Source organism: Equus caballus, chromosome 5, assembly GCF_041296265.1.
Source record: "Equus caballus isolate H_3958 breed thoroughbred chromosome 5, TB-T2T, whole genome shotgun sequence".
Lineage (NCBI taxonomy): Eukaryota > Metazoa > Chordata > Mammalia > Perissodactyla > Equidae > Equus > Equus caballus.
In genome coordinates this window covers 101108299-101125676 of record NC_091688.1, presented here as the reverse complement: position 1 = coordinate 101125676, position 17378 = coordinate 101108299, and the positions used below count along the sequence as shown (strand labels likewise).

At 44.0% G+C, this 17378-nt stretch overlaps 1 protein-coding gene across 11 annotated transcripts in view; it reads right to left on the bottom strand.

The window, feature by feature from the left end:
- The window catches only part of JAK1 (Janus kinase 1), a 142881-nt gene that overhangs the window by 59023 nt on the left and 66480 nt on the right, over nucleotides 1-17378 (bottom strand). Inside the window, exon 2 of one of the 11 annotated variants that reach the window (XM_070267530.1) lies at nucleotides 3269-3492. The exons of 9 other annotated variants lie outside the window; for them this stretch is intronic. The gene's annotated coding sequence lies outside the window, so the exon portion shown is untranslated. Of the gene's footprint in view, nucleotides 1-3268; nucleotides 3493-12062; nucleotides 12221-17378 lie in introns of those variants that run through there. One more of the 11 variants, XM_070267528.1, reaches the window with a different exon arrangement.

Sequence of the window (17378 nt, the reverse complement as noted above, 5' to 3'; positions counted from 1 at the left end):
CAGAAACAAGAAAGCTCCCCCTGCTGGTGAATGTGTGCTGTGTGGGGGTGGGGGAGGGCCTCTCGACATAAGAAGATGGTGGGGAAAGGCATGGGGACACGTGAAATTCAACTCTGAAAACTAATATCCTTCTCTTTAAACATGGGAAGTGAATCAACGAGTCCTCGATGGACACTGGGCACTGCGCACTGAGATCCCGGCCCCTCCTCCCGAGGTGAGCACCGAGGACATCAAAAGTTCACTGAGCAAACAGCCCCAAAGAGGAGCTAATTTGAAATTCATTTGGGGGAGCCATACTCTCACCCCACCTTACTATAAACACACACTCAAATACACAAAGAAGCAACTTTTTTCTTTAAAAAAATAAAATGAGAAGCTAGAGGTTTTCTTCTGCGAATCACACTGTGAATGAGTCAGAAAAAACTTTCCCAAAGTGTTTGTCCTCACGGCTGAAGAGCCTGGCTGGGACATTCACCAACAGCACAGGGAATCAACATGCTGCTGCTAGTGACTCAGCCTCTGGGGCGCACTCCGGGGGAGGAGTTCGTGGGGCTACCCTTGGGAGTCACTCTGGATTATTTTTGTAACATCTTGTCCTTGGATAAAAGGGAACAGTCGGAAATAGGCGGCCGGGAGGTCAGCTATTACTCTGTAGAGCTGTTTACACAGCCCTGTTTCCCTATTATCCAGAATTCAGTGTTCTGCATAATTGACAGACATAAGGTACTCATGTTTCCAGGGATCTAAATATGGCAGATTTCAGAAAAATCATGTTTAACGGAAATGTATCTGCCCTTGATGACTCAGAAGACCACATCAGAACTTCTCAGGCCTTCAAATGATGATTTTAACCAACTCTGATTTCATAAAACTGTGAGGGGTGGAACTGGGGGAGTGTCTAGTTAGCGGAATTTACATAATCAGTTCCCCTGTACTATCATCCATTTAAACGGCCTCCTGAGCTCACATGAATGTGATCAACTCAGGGAGTTCTCTGACGCGTGTCCAGCCAGACGTTCCCTGGACATTTCCGGTCTTGGCCAAAAACACTGTTTGTCCTGTGCATTACAGCTGTACATATAGCTAATAAGTCGCAGAAATGCTGCACAAACAAGGTCCTCAGCTGCCAAATTGCATGGATCCCACACTGTACCAAAATAAATATTAATGAAGGAATCTCTGCCTTTTTAGCCTTTCTCCAAATGAATGCAAAAAAGCAAAGTTAGCTTAACTGTTCATAACCATTAACTAATCAAAATCAATACAAAACCAATAAACACAATTATATACTTTTTACAGCTTACAAAGCACTTTCACTACGTGATCTCCATTAAGCCTCACAATAATTTTAAGCATCATTCCTCTTCATTTATTCATAAACAAACCAAGGCCTGGGGATGCTAAGTGACTAGTGAAAGGTCACATGTATTTATTAACCGGGATTCAAATCCAAATCATGGAGGCAAAGGAAATGGACACAACTAAAGAAAAAATGACAAACAATCATGGTGAAAAGATCAAATTCAACTAACAGTAAAATTAAAATAACAGGATGCCATTTCTTATCTAGCTACTCAGTAAAGGTGGTATAGTTGTTTTTAAAAGTAGATACAAGCCTGGATTAGGCAGAAGCACAAACTACTGTCATCTGCAAACTGTAAAAGTGATTTAGACTCATGGTGATAAAAATATCCATTCAGCAATGTAGAACGAGATCACTGAAAAGCAGGAGTTCCCCTCCCCACTCCCCAGAGATGATCACTATTCAGTTTTGTGGTACAACCTGCCCTGAGGACAATTTGGCCCCACAGGTCAAGGTGGACTTAAAAATCCTCCTATTCATTAACGAAAACAGTGTGTAGAGGATGATCCCGGCTAGGCTGCACAGACACAGGAGCCTAATCCTCAAGAGGGGAAAGAAGATGGAGGGGGAGGAGGACGCTACAAGAAGAAGGATCGGTGCTAACAGAGCATCTCAGGCGCTTGTGGGAGGAGAGGTTACTTCCTTTTGCATGCTTTTTTAAGGTTTTCCCAGTATTCTACAGCTATGCTACTACTCTCACAGGGGGAAGAAGGAATTCTCCCAGCTTCCACAGGGAGTTAGGGCCGGGACTGGGGCTTCAGGAGAGCCGATGCCTCGTCCACTATTTAAGCCAGCACATCGATATATCACTCTGCCTGCCGCCATTTTAAAACAGTCCAAGAGGTCTAATGACCCAAAGCAATTAAGAGATGTGACAAGGCAAAATGTAATGATCTGCTAATAAGTGATAGAGATATTAAGTGCCATGACTTCAGAAAAAGAGATCCTTCTAGCACGGAATGGTTCCCAAGGCTTCATAAGTCAGAGATCTCCGGCAGGTAAATAGGAGAGGCGTGCTCGATTCCAGGTGAAGACAGAGGTGTAACCAAAGGCAGCAGGCAGAAAACCAGCAAGCCTATTTTGGGGACAGTAAGCAGAAGACTTAAGCATATTCCCGAACAGAAGCAGGGGACGAGACTGAGGAAGCAGGCTGGGGTCCAGCTGAGATGGAGACGACGTGCAGTGGACAGAGGTCCTGGGAGGCACCGACTGCTCACACACCCAGCTGGTGAGTCAGCCCATCATCCCAACTCCTTTGTCTCCATCCACGTCTCTCCATCGTCCCATGACTTCTCTCTCAAATTTCTCTCTCAAAAACTGAAAAGTTCCTGCCTTCCTTCTTATCTGCCTCTATTCCAGTCTCCACAATGCAGACAGTCATACTTCTAAACTGCACATCTGAGAATCTTATGCTTTCTCTTCTCCTTCATTTCCTACTCTCTTAGGCAAGATGGCTTACAAGGCTACCTGGGATCTCACCTCTCATGGCTCACTATGTTTGTACTCTGGACTCCAAATGTACTGAGCTATTTGCAGCTCCTGTAATCCAGCACACTCTTGTCCTCCGAGCCTTTGCTGTCCCCACTCACTCTTCAATTCACAGTTCAGGAACCATCTCCTCCACCCAGGCTGCCCTGACTTGGTCCATCTGCCAAGTCGGGACATCGAGAGCATCCTGTGCTCACCTCTGAAGCGCACTTATAATCCTGCTCTATAACCATCTGTAGAACTGTCTGTCTTCTCCACTGCCTCCAAGGCCCCTGCAGGCAGGGACTGTCGCTGTTATCTGGCTACACGCAGCACCAAACAACATGCTATAGCAGACATTCCACAAATGCTTGTGGGAGGAACAAACGCTTCACCGTGTCCTTCTCCAGGACGCCCACTGCCTCCAGCAGTACTCACCGAATCCCTGGGAACACCATGGACCAGTCTGCACTTAAGAAACTGTTCTATAATATCAAATGCATAGTTTATACGCGTGACTGAATTGTGAAGAACTCTTTAGCTTCGTGTTTTCCTGTGTTCTCTCACACAGTAGCCATGAAGGAACTCACAAGGTTCTTCTTTCCAATAAAGAACACTGCACACTCTCAGATTTCTCAGTGTGCGCTGGGAGTTGCCTAGGACTGAAATAATAAAGAAGGTCTATATAGTATGTCAAATCAATTCAATTGAGCCAGCAGGTAAAAAAAACTTCAATTTCATAGTAGGTATGGACCAAACATTGGTTTCTGTTACAGAAGAATCAAGGATAAATTGTGAACCAAAATTATATACACAGTTTTAAAATGTTCACTTACTTACAATTATATTGCCCTGTGAAGGCATTGAATTTATTTATTTATTTTTGAAGTGTCCAGTTCACTGCCTTTTACTATACTGACAGAGCTGTGCAACCACCACCACCATCAAATTCCAGAATATTTCATCACCTCAAAAGAAATCCCAGGGCCATGAGCAGTAACTGCCACTCTCCCCTACCATACGCTCTGGCAATCATTCATCTATTTGCCTATTCTGGACATTTCATATAAATGGAGTCATAGAATACGGGACCTTTTAGGTCTGGCTTCTTTCACCTAAGACAATGTTTGCCAAGTTCATCCATGTTGTGGCATGTATCAGTATTTCATTCCCTTTTATAACTGAATAATATTCCATTGTATGAAGGCATCTAAACTTCAAAAAAATCATTTTAGAAAAATAATAGGGCTGAAGATACTCCTTGATCTTAAAAATCACCATAGATAATGAAATTAATATTATCAGGGTATATTCTTTACCACAGTTTTATCATTTAATCATGTTAACAACCTCGTGAGTTCAGTGGATTCTTCATTTCCCCAGACGAGGAGGCTGAGGTCCACAGAGATTACATAATTTGCCAAGTGTCAGCGTAGCTAGTAAGCGGTAAAACCAGAACAGCCGATGTCTCTTGCTGTCTTTGGCCCTCTGGGCAGGAAAATCAGTCCTAGGATTTTTGCCACAGGAGAAACTGAGCAGCAGCCGATGCGAGTACAGGACGGTGCTTCCACCCCTCACTCACTCATGTGCCCTCTCAGCAGTTACTGAAAAACTCCTACGGATTATGCACTGCACAAGGACCTGGGGATATAACAGGAACACTGGGGACACAAGGTGTTTCTTTATTCACATAAAGTGCTTTCGTTCACAGATTTTTTTCTTTTGTTGTGTTGTGCTGTATCCTGTTAAGATGAGAGAGACTTGAGAACACTTAAACGACAATGTGAAGAGAAGAGTCAAAGGGTGAAGATGACGGTATGAGAGAGAGAAAGGATGATCTAATAACCAGTGGTCAGAAGAAGATGGGATTGGACACGCAGTGGATGCCCCCAGTTAAGGGCGGGTGGCGGAGACTGCTATCTGCATCCCATTATCCTTCCTCCCGCCTTTAACAGTAATTCTTTGCTGTGCACACGATGCTCACAAGAAAGACTACAACTGAAGGCCTCCCTTGCAGCAATATGAGGCCATGTGAGTAAGTTCTGCTCAACGTGATATAAACAAAGCATGTGGGGCAGCTTCCCTCCAAGAGGCTAGTATATGGCCTTTGTCCCTTTTTCTTGATCCCTCTTAGAAATGTGTACAGGGGCTGGCCCCGTGGCTGAGTGGTTGAGTTCGCGTGCTCCGCTGCAGGCGGCCCAGTGTTTCGTTGGTTCAAATCCTGGGCGTGGACATGGCACTGCTCATCAAGCCACGCTGAGGCAGCATCCCGCATGCCACAACTAGAAAGACCCACAACTAAGAATATACAACTATGTACTGGGGGGCTTTGGGGAGAAAAAGGAAAAAAATAAAATCTTTAAAAAAAAAAAGAAAAATGTGTACAGCCTCTGAACTTGTTTAAGGTGAGCTTCTAATATGAACGGGATAATGAAAGATATAAGGATTGATCTGGAGGGCGGGAGGCCAAGTGGTTAAGTGCACAAAGTTGAAAATCACACACCTGGGTCTTAATTCTGGCTTTTCACTCAGGAGGTGTATCAACTTACACAAGTTCCTAAATCTCCAAGCCTCAATTCCTTTATCTATAAAATGAGCTTCAATAAATGGTACTGGGAGAAACTGGACAGCCACACGCAAAAGAATGAAACTGGACCTCTATCTTACACCATACATAAAAATCAACTCAAAATGGATTAGAAACTTGAACGTAAGACCTAAAACCATCAAACTCTTAGAAAAAAACATAGGTAAGCTCCTTGACATTAGTCTTGGAAATGATTTTTTTGGATTCAACACAAAAGCAAAGGCAACAAAAAGAAAAATAAACAAGTGGGACTACATGAAATTTAAAAGTTTATGCACAACAAACCATCAACAAAATAAAAGGCAACCTACCTAACGGGAGAAAATATTTGCAAATCATATATAAGGGGTTAATATCCAAAATATATAAATAACTCATACAACTAAATAGCAAAAAAACAATCTGATTAAAAAATGGGCAGAAGATTGGAATAGACATTTTTCCAAAGAAGACATAAAGATGGCCAACAGGTACATAACAAGGTGCTCAGCATCATTAATCATCAGGGAAACACAAATCAAAACCATAATAAGATATCACCTCCCACCTGTTAGGATGGCTAGGATCAAAAAGATAAGAAATAACAAGTGTTGGCGAGGATGGGGAGAAAAGGGAACCCTTGTGCACTGTTGGTGGGAATGTAAACTGGTGCAGCCACTATGGAAAACAGTATGAAGGTTCCTCAAAAAATTAAAAATAGAACTGCCATGTGATCCAGCCACCTCACCTCTGGGTATTTATCCAAAGGAAACGAACACACTAGCTTGAAAATATATCTGTACCCTCCTGTTCACTACAGCGTTATTTACAACAGTCAGGATATGGAAGCAAACTAAGTGTCCACTGATGGATGGATGGATGGATGGATGGACGGATGGATGGATGGATAAAGAAAATGTGGTGTGTGCGTATATGTATGTATGTATGTATATATATATATATATATATATATATAATGGAATGTTATTCAGCCATAAAAAAGAAGGAAATTCTGCCATTTGTGACAATATGGATGGACCTTGAGGGCATTATGCTGAGCGAAATCAGTCCGAGAGAGAAAGACAAATACTGCATGATCTCACTCATACGTGCAATCTAAAAGCACTACAGCAGACAGATGGCGGTTGCCAGAGGTGGGGCGTGGGCAGAGTGATGGTGGTCAAAAGGTACAAACCTCCAGTTATAAAATAAGCCAGTCCTGGGGACGTAACGTACAGCATGGTGACTATAGTTAACAATACTGTATTACACGTTTAAAAGTTGCTAAGAGGGGCCAGCCCGTGGCCAAGTGGTTAAGTTCACATGCTCCACTTCGGCGGCCCAGGGTTTTGCCGGTTCGAATCCTGGGCATGGACATGGCACTGCTCGTCAAGCCATGCTGAGGCGGCATCCCACATGACACAACTAGAAGGACCCATAACTAAAAATGCACAACTATGTAGTGGGGGCCTTTGGAGAGAAAAAGGAAAAAAACAATCTTCAAAAAAAAAAGTTGCTAAGAGAGTAAATCTTAAAAGTTCTCATCATAAGAAAAGAAAATTTGTAACTGTGTGGTGATAGACGTTAACGTTAACTTACTGTGGTGATCATTTCAAAATATGTACTTAAGTCATTACGTTGTACATCTAACGTAAATAAAAGGATAATCTGTTAACCTAATTGAGACTGGAAGATCTAAAGTAAGGAACATGCTAGAAATGTCTTCAAAAAAAAGTATAAAGGAATAAAAGCGCAAGAATTCAAAAATAAAATACACTGGGAGTAATACTCTCTTATTTCCCAGTGCCGGTAGCATCATAAAGTCCTCGAAATGGATAAAAGGACTGTGTGGGTGCTACCATGACCCTAAATGACATCTTTTGTCACAAAAGGTCCAGTTAACACAACCCACTTATGTTCCAGTCCACACCTGACTCAGGGTCAGAAATCATGTCCAATATCCTCCATCCTACAGATTACTGCCATCAGCATCTAACTTGGGTTCTCCTCCAGCACGTGCCATGCTCTAGGAAGAGTCACCAACTTGACTAGGAGTTCCTATAGGGCAACAAGATTTTTGCTTCCCTACAGCCTCGAGGCACAGAGGGCACACTGCTCTGAAACAAACAGGTCTCTATCTTTTCACTAACACTTACTGAGATGCCAGCAGGTGCCAGGCACTGTACGAAGTGCTATGGCTGTAGTGAGGAACACGAGAGATAAGATTCTTTAACACAGACACTTTTTAAGTGTTGGTTAATTAATGAATCTGAACCAGAAAATGTCACAGCCAGGAGTGACATTAGTAATTAATTCATTCAACCCACTCAAATTCTAAATGTGGACAAAGGCCAAGAGAGGCCAAGCAGCAAGCTCAACATAAAGCAGCATTCCCAAACTATGTCTTCTGGAACCCTGCGTTTCTATGCAAAGAGAGTAACTGTTCTCTACAGATATCGCTCAGAAAACGGAGAGAAGGAAAATGGCAGTCTCACAGCGAAATAAATTAGGGAAACACTAAACAAAGTTAACTATTTTTAGCAGTCAGAGCTCTCAGCCTTTAATGTGTTAATAAGTATAGTGAATCTTCGACTTTTGCAAAAATATTTGACCTAGGGACTTCTTTTTTAATGGAATATATACACTCGGAAGAGTGTGAATCAGATGATCTCTATGCTCTCTTTCACTTCTCAAACTCTATAAATTTATCTAAGAGTATGAATCTCAGAAAGCCTTCTTTCCTGGGCAGATCATCTAAAATATCAGATTCCTGAGAAAAGGCATTCATCTATTCATCCAGCCATCCATCCAGCCATCCAATCACTTATGTTCATACTCTCTCTCTCTGCCACATACACACACATCCTAAAACTGGACAGACACAAGCATAAGAATAAAATCTAAGACTTCAGTTAGATCAGACTAAAAAGGTACTCATCAAAACTGGGGAGAATGGGGCATTTTTGCAATGTCACCTCAAGCCGGTGTTCTGGAAGGTAACGCCTGCAAAAAGTTACATTTCCCTATTATTCAATAACCAAACATCTGGGGAGAGTCCTTGCAATTCTGGAAACAGCAGGTGGGCACAGAGAAAATAACCAAGGAGAGAGAGAGAACAAACAACAGTTCCTAGGCAGCAGCGAAGGCACCTTTCCCCAACTCTGTCCCAAATGACCCTCTGCCTTCCTCTGCCTTGGCCTTCTGGCTTCTTCCCCCTTTGCCCCACTTGAGTTTCCTGTTTTCATTCCCTATCTTTTTGAGAGTTGTCTCTTTTCACCATATGACTGGATAAGTTCTATGACACACTGGCAGCTGGCCACAGAGTCTTCCCAGAACAGAGCCCACTTTTCAGGAAACCCTGCCTCGTTCCCAGTGAAGGGAAGATGATAGAGAAGGGAGGGGCAGAGAGTGTAAGGAGCAAATTCGAGCAGCTTACTAAGATTCGGGAACTCAAGTAGGTATCTGTTCACAAAAACAGACGATGCCAAGTGTATCCAATCCACATTTAGTACACATATTTGTATGCATGTCTATAAATATGTCAGATACCAATGTTAGGTTTTTTGAGTGTAAGAACCCTGTTAATGGTAATAGCTCATGATCCCTCTGCTATATATTTTATTGGACTGCTAAAAATAGAAAAACAACATTTAAAGCATACATTGTGGGGTAGGCCTCTTGTAAAATTTCCCAAACATCCACCACACCCTCTCCACGCCCCCCCACCCTGAGTTACATAACCCACATATTGGGAACCTTGCTATTTACCAAATTCACACACACCTCATCCTATCCCATACAGATTTTCAGGAGAAAAATCATGCGGGGAAATGATTTCCCTACATAACTTCCCCTACTCCTATATTTCTTCATACAATTAAGCACTAAATAATTTTCAGTGTGTGTTCGTGTGTCATATCTTACACAAGCCCTGTAACAATCTTCAGAAAGACAGGGGTCAGGTCGCAGCATCCTCATTTTCAGAAGCTGGAGCCTCCTTCATTTGTCAATCTCCAAAACTCTGGTAGGCCCCAGGGCTCAGATCTCGATCTCCACCTTCACTCTATCCACGCTCACTACCAAGTGGTCACACCCAGTTCCATGGTTTAAATGCCATTTATAGGCTGGCAATTTCCAAACTGATATCTCAGAACTCCCATCTCAAATACCCATCTACTTCTTCAACATCTCTAACGGGAGTCTAATAAGCACCGAAAGCCTATATAAAAAGCAACATGATTCCCGCACCACCACACACACCACTCGCCTCCTCCCCAGTGTTCCCCATCTCAATAAGTGCCACTACTATCGTCTGGGCAAAAAATTCAGAGGTCATCTCTTTCTCTCACATCCCACCTCCCAACCATCACCAATTCTATCGACTTTAGCTTCAAAATACGTCACTCATGCAACGATTTCTCACCACCTCACTGCCTCCCCTGTCCAGTCACCACCATTGTCTTAACATCAGCACCAAGAAGGCAAGGGCTGTGTCAGTTTTATTCTCCATTGTATCTGCAGTGTAGGACACACAACAACTGCTCAAGAACAATGAATGCACATTGGCTCAGAGACGAAGCAGCGATACAAGCCAGGTCTTCAACTCAGATCTCCACCTGCATTGGCAACGACTGTGCCCACCACCCCACAATGCCTTTGCGCTTTAGAGAGAAGGGGGAGGGGGTACCACCACCTTCCTTCCTTGGGCTTGTTTTTCTTCTTCCTTTTACTCTTCTCTCAAGTGTACATCCTCAAAACTGCTTTTCCACCAAACTCCTACTCTGAGCAGTGAGGAAATGCATACAAAGGAGAGAAATGTTTGTGCATCCAAAGTAAACTTTTCAGTAACACCTCTAAAATTGAGTCTGTTTTGGCAAAATGGTGTGAAAAGTATTAAAAACTAATAGAGACAGTAGAGGAGGGGATCAGTTCAGACACTTCCACAGCCTAACCCCAATTCTAAGCTGAAAACATCAGGACACGGGGTTGGGCGTGGGGGGGTTCTACAAGTAAACTGATACACGCATACACTTACACAGTCCTACTGGCATCCTTCAGAACAGCTATGAGGAAGTGAAAAGCTCGGTTCTGAAGGAAGGGATAACACTTTTCTAGGACAATAAACCTCTCTGGGTCTTTCTCAGACCTGCAACGGAGTGAAATTTATAAAGCGTGCCAGACCCAGTACAGGCTCTGCCGCAAGAAATCTCTTCTCTGAGCTTCGGGGTCCTCAGGCACAAGAGTGTACGCGTAAGATGTGTTGGGAGTGCGTCCTCAGCCCTGACATGCCAAGACTCCCTGATTTTTATGGAACTGGGCCTCTGAGAAGACACAGGAGCCACCTCCAGATGCAATAAAATACACTAGTGAAATGAACACATGTTCCTTACCACCACATAGTCAGGACTGCAAAAAAGCCATGAAGACTGAGCCCAACCAAAACTATATCTGCTGACCGAAAAATACTTAGGACCCTTCCTCTGCTATTCCCGTTAGCCTAAAGCCTTCTCAGTCTGGAACTTGAGACACGTTCAAAACTGTTAAGCATTGCACCATCTGTCCGAAAGGAAGCCAGTCAAGAAAGAGAATAATGACACAGGAAAGGAGACTACTGACCTCCTTAACAGATAGAACATTCCAGACACTTTAAAAACGTCCATTTATCTCTAAGGAGTATTGAAAATGTAGAGACAAGTCAGCACTGCTCAGATTAGAACATTACGCACTGTCATCACAAATAATTTTTATCAAATTCTTACATACACAACGTCTATTAAGCCATATATAAGGCTAGCTGTTTCAGTCCTTATTCTCAGGGTGGTGACCCTCTCAAAATGACAGACATATTGGGCCGTATCCTTAATAATTCTAACATGCCGGGGTCTTTCTACTGAGCTACATTCCCAGGTGCACTTTATTCCTTGTTAGGTGTCCACTGTTCAAGCTTTCAACACATTCAGGCAAGTCTTCTTTCCCATTTGTTCCAATTAGTAAAAGTTTTTCTATGCTGATTGGGGGAAAAAAACATTAATTATGTTTTGCTTAAATTAGTGCATTTGGGAGAAGGTCCCAAAGAGTCCAGAGCAGAAGCAGGTGGTTAAGACTCCTAATCTTCTCAGATTGTGTATTTTTACTCGTTGTACTAGCAAAATGCCATTTGAATAATCTTAATCAGGCATTCAAATTGGTGCATTTCATTCCAAGCTTGCTAAAAGGGAAGCATATGCCCACAGTCTTCAGAAAATAATATACTGTGTGTTCATGGCATACATACACACACACCTTGTTTAAATAAAGTAAATATTCACTGTACACTGTTATTTGTAAACATAACCTTGCTAGGTCTGAACGTTTGTGTCCCCCCAAAACTCACACGTTGGGAGCCTAATCACCACTGTGATTAGAGGCCCTGGGAGGTGATCAGGCCATGAGGGTGGAGCCCAGTGCTCTGATAAAAGAGGTCCTCTCAAACTCCCTAGCGCCCTCCATCACGTGAGGATACAACAAGAAGTCTGAGACCCAGAAGCGGGCCCTTACTCAACCATGCTGGCACTCTGATCTTGGACTTCCACCCTCCAGAACTGTGAGAAATAGATTTCTGTTGTCTAGAAGCTACACCCAGCCTCTGGTATTTAGTTATAGCAGCCCCAACGGACAAAGGCAAACCTCAGTGCGAAGGTGAAGTTGTGCAGTTAGAAGTGGCCTTTCTCCAGCTCAAAAATCCAGCAAGTACGAAATTCCCAGACGAGGTCATAGGCTTCACCAAGCTCCATCATCAAAAGCTCAGACACTGAAACAAACTAGCAACATAACAGACACAGAATGAGTGGTTGCCAACTGAAAGAATGAATGAAGGAACCAACGTGTACAGGAACAAAGGACACAAGAACTGAGCTTCTACTGTCGCTGCTGTCCACAATGATGGCAGCCACTGCCATGTTTTTACTTCTCCTTCCTACCGTTTAACTACCGGGATGTGGTATAACACATTCCAACTAAAGGTGAGGTTTTGTTTTCACCAAATTACGGCTTGGTATTTAGTGGTATATTTCTTTTCTGGCTTGAGAGGAGCTGGTTAGCAGGAGCTGCTTCGCACAGGAGCTGCTGACAAGTAAGTTGGCACATGCACACCACTGGGTCCGAGTGATTAGGAAGAGAGGGTCCCTGAGGCAGAGGTGGGCGAAGGCAGGTGGGGGTGAGGGGTGTTTACTAGAAGGGAGAAGACGATGTGGACGGGAAGCTGGCGGGTGATCATATACAAAGGTTTCGGATGGGAGGGAAGGAGAGGACAAGACCAGGAAAGAGTAGACAGGAGCAGTGAAGCCGAGAACACTGAGAGAAACGGAGAGAGGTGGAGGGAGAGACCAGGAGAGGACCATCCGGAGAAGCATTCCGAGAAAGGAACACAGATATTCTAAGCCCGGCCAAATCTGCGAAGTTTCAGTCCTCATCCTCACGTTAACGCTTCGACACACCAGATTTATCGACTCTTTGTCCAAGAGCTTTGACAGGCGACACGTGGAGCTCACCTGCTTCATTCCTCATTCTTGTGGGGAGGTGACTTCTTCAAGGGTGGTACCTCAACAGACACACTGTTATTTTGAGGTAATATCGGTCTCTTTGCCACAAAAGCTTTTGCCTTCTAAACTCCAAACAGTTCCATGAAAATCATGTTGAAACTATAATGCTATCTTTATATTTGTTATTTATTTAAGCTCTGACCTAACCCACAAGATTCTAAGGGCAGTTCATAAAAATATAGTTAATAAAACAGAAATGTATAAAAAAAAATCCAGGACTGAGAAAATTATAACAGGACAAAAAGTCAAGACCAGGGAAAAGGCATTTGCAAGCTACGGCTTTCCAAACAGATGAGCCAAAAATTTGGCTCTGAGTTTCCTAGGGGTCAAAAAGAAAAGGGAAACACGACCCAATACATTCCTTTCATTGTCAAAAGGGGAAAAGAAAATGCACCAGTTCTTTGAGGAATGGAAATTTTTTCTGGCATTAGTTCTAAAACAAATTCCTCCTGAGTGGGGAGGGAGCACTTGAAATTTGATCTCCTGAAGCCTGTAGTCTCCCAATTAGAGATTTATGCTGCACTTGGGAATATCGACATAGGGTATTTAGATTCTAAAAAATCAAGTCAGGACACCGGCCTAAAAACTCTCTCTCTCTTCGTTTTTTAGTATTTTTCCACAAAGCCACTCCCCTTACCCCCCATGATTCCTGTCTTCTCCTTGCACTGAGGATTTACTTCTTCACGACACATCAGTCAAAATGGTCAATTAACGTGTCTGAGACTCTAAAACCATGACAAATCTAGAAAATTATTCAGGAGTGGAGAAACAAAGAAACCATTCTTGGGGCAGGCCTGGTGGTGCCGCAGTTAAGTTCGCACGTTCCACTTCCGTGGCCCAGTGTTCGCCAGTTCAGATCCCTACACACCATTTGTCAAGCCAGGCTGTGGCAGGTGTCCCACATATAAAGTAGAGGAAGATGGGCATGGATGTTAGCTCAGGGCCAGTCTTCCTCAGCAAAAAGAGGAGGATTCGTGGCAGATGTTAGCTGAGGGCTAATCTTGCCCCCCAAAAAAAAAGAAAGAAAGAAAAGAAACCCTTCTTATCCACTGATCAATCTAGTTAGAGAGACAGATTGACATAAAAGTGAAGAACTACCAGAAAGCATGTCAGAAATTTTAGAGTATTTGGTGAGGGATTTGCGGCTGGAGGAACACCACCAGAAAACCTTCCAAGTGCAAGAGACTAAGAGTGAACAATGGATGGGGGTTCTGAGCACGGGCGATGACATAACCTAGCATCCGAACGGGGACACCTTCGAGTTACAGAGGGTCCTAGGAATAACCACACCCGACAACAGGCGTCCGCCAGGGCCATCCCAGGCAAACAGGACATGGGGACCCGGTGAGCTCATCACAGCCTCACGTCCCCATGTATTTCCGCACTATACCCGCAATGACAGCATACAGGATAGAGAAGGCCAGTAACACTCCTCCCATTTTACAGATAAAGACAGCATATGCCAGAGATCAGCTCAGTAACTAACTCGAGTTTGCAAAGAGGAAAATCAGAGCAGAGACTGGAGGTCCGCTGACTCCTAAGCCAACAGCCTCCCCTCAGCTCAGTAATGACCCGGGTCAGCCAGCTACAAGGATGTGGGCCTATCTAAGTTCCTTCTCTTTCCCAATAACAGTAGTAAAAGTTGAAGACATTTTCAAATACAGGGAGAAAATATCTTCCTTTATGCTTTAAACACAAACATAGCTGGGTTTATGTTTTGAGTATTTTACATTTCTAACAGGATTTTTTTGTTGCTGTTTCTTATTTCACAATTTTCTTTGTCACCTCATTTCCAATAACCTAAATATAGGCAAGGGTCCTGGATAAGAATGACAGATGCATGACAGGCTTAAATTCAAAACTCTCATAAAATCTAATTCAGTCTAACTCAGTTAATTCAGGCTCTCCATTTTAATACATTAACAATCTGTCTCTGTTTTCCCACCCTAACATGAGTATTACTATGCCATCACCTGCCCTACATTAAGCAGCAAACAATTAGAAAATGTTTTATAGGATTACTGGGTAATAAATAGCTAATCTAGTAATTGGCATAGCAGCTGTACATCAGAAGCACCCGGGAGCTCTTTAACCTATACTATTCCGTACACACCCTGGACCTACTGAGTCAGGAACCCAGAGAAGACTATTTTTTAAACTGTCCAGGTGATTCCGAGGCCCAGCCCTTCTAATCCCAATCCTAATCTGGCCAACCCAAGACCTCCCAGGCAGACACAGGCAACCCCCGACCCACCAGCACCACACTTATGTCACTCTACTCTCCCCTCCGCGACCCACATGACTTCTTTCCATTGATTTTCTTTTTTCCACTCTGCAACGCAGCACCAACGGGCAGCTGAGGACATGCACATGGCAGTCAGAAAGCTGTGGGGCAAGTCCTGCTCACTCTTCGCCCAACACCCTCCCAAGCATCCTCTGAATTAGCCGATGTCAAAAGGTAACAACTGTCATGATCATAACAACAACAAAAGCAATATTTGCAAAGCACTTACCACACCACCAGCAGTGCTAACGGCTCTGCACGCACGGCCCCCGTCTCCACACCCTGTATGGTGAGACTGTTCGCCTCCGTCTCAGCATGGCAGAGGTCGAAAGAGCTTTCCCAAGGTCATACAATAGGAAGGGGCAGAGCAAGGACTGGAACCTAAATCCCAGCTCTTCTCAACACACGCACCAACTAACCTACAGCTTTTCCGAGCCCCTCGCCTTCAGGACAGCTGGCTTCCACCAGGCTGCACAGCACAGCCCAGGACCCCACTAGGGTCCCAATGGATAAAGAACGCAAGAAGCCCCTGCACTTGCCAGAAAACTGAAATCTAAACGTCAGCATCAGGAGAGGGAAGCAAAGGTCCATTGCTGAAACACAAACTGCTCCTAGAAAAGTCCTTCTGGACGGAATCAGCAACCCTTCCGGAAAATGAAACACTGAGACTCTGAAGGTGCATCAAAGGTGACTCCTCCAATGTGTAACTTGGGCTTTCCTCTCTGGCTGCCCGGAGAGAAGCAGGATTCAACACTGCAAACGTAATCTCACACCCCGAGCATTTCTTCCTCTTCAGTTGCTCCACTGGATAAAGAAAAACGGGTCTCCACCTGGATGTGTTTGATGGGTGGGTGGCCATATAGTTCACTGTCCAAAGTGGGAGACTTTTAAGAGGGAAAGTGGGGTGCTGTTCACAATTATGCTGGGAAAATAGACGTACGGATAGCAGAATTCAAAGACAGCAAAGAAGAATTCAACTTCCGTGGACCCACTGAACACTGGGGCTCAGTCTGTTGTGCCTACTATGTGCCAGCCTCTATAGGAACTGGTTATACGAAAAAAAAATTCCTCCCAACCAAAACCTAACAGGGAGAACTGACTAGTCATTCAACATGAAAAGACCAACTGGAGAATAACATGCACAGTAGGATCCCATTTGGATGGATGGATGGACGGATGGCTGAAGTATACTGAAATGCAATTCTTTGGGAGCAGAAAGCAGAATTCTCTAACTCCATGTAAGGGTGGATCAGGCAAGGTTTCACAAGGTATCCTGGGCTGAGATTTGCAGAAAAACAGTAGATATTAAACAGGAGAGAGAGGTGGGCAGGGAGAGAGCACAGCTCATGCAGAACTAAAAGCACATAGAAAGGGCAGAGATTCAAGAGCAGACAGAGACCCTCCCCTGAAGTGCAAGGTGGGCAGTGCACGTGGTGGTGGGTGCCCAAAAATGGGGCTAAAGTGGTGGGCAAGGCAGACCATGGGCGACCCTCTATTCCATGCTGAGGAGCCAGGAGTCAAGAGTGAAGGTGAGAGGAAGCCAATGAATATTGCATTTGGGAAGACCAACGTGTAGAGGCCATCACAGGCAAGCAGGAAGAGAAGACAGAGAGACCAACTATTAGGAAGCAATGCAATGGTCCAAACAGGAAATGATGTTGAGGGGCTGGCCCAGTGGCATAGTGGTTAAGTTCACATGCTCTACTTCAGTGGCCCTGAGTTTGCTGGTTCAGATCCCAGGTGCAGACCTACACACCGTTCATGAAGCCATGCTGTGGCAGCACCCCACATAGAATAGAGGAAGATGGGCACAGACGTTAGCTCAGTGACAATCTTCCTCAAGCAAAAAGAGGAAGATCGGCAACAGATGTTAGCTCAGGGCCAATCTTCCTCACCAAGGGGGAAAAAAAAGAAAAGAAAAGAAACGATGTCAAATGAGACTGACAAACATTTATAAATCCTCCACCTCAGACAAGGGGCTGGGCACTAGGAATTCAAAGATAAACAGGATTACTCGCTGCCATATGGAAAGTGGAGTCCAACTGAAGAGACACATACAGGGATAACTTTAACATGAGAGAATGACCATAGACAGTATGAATAAAAGGCTTAAATTAA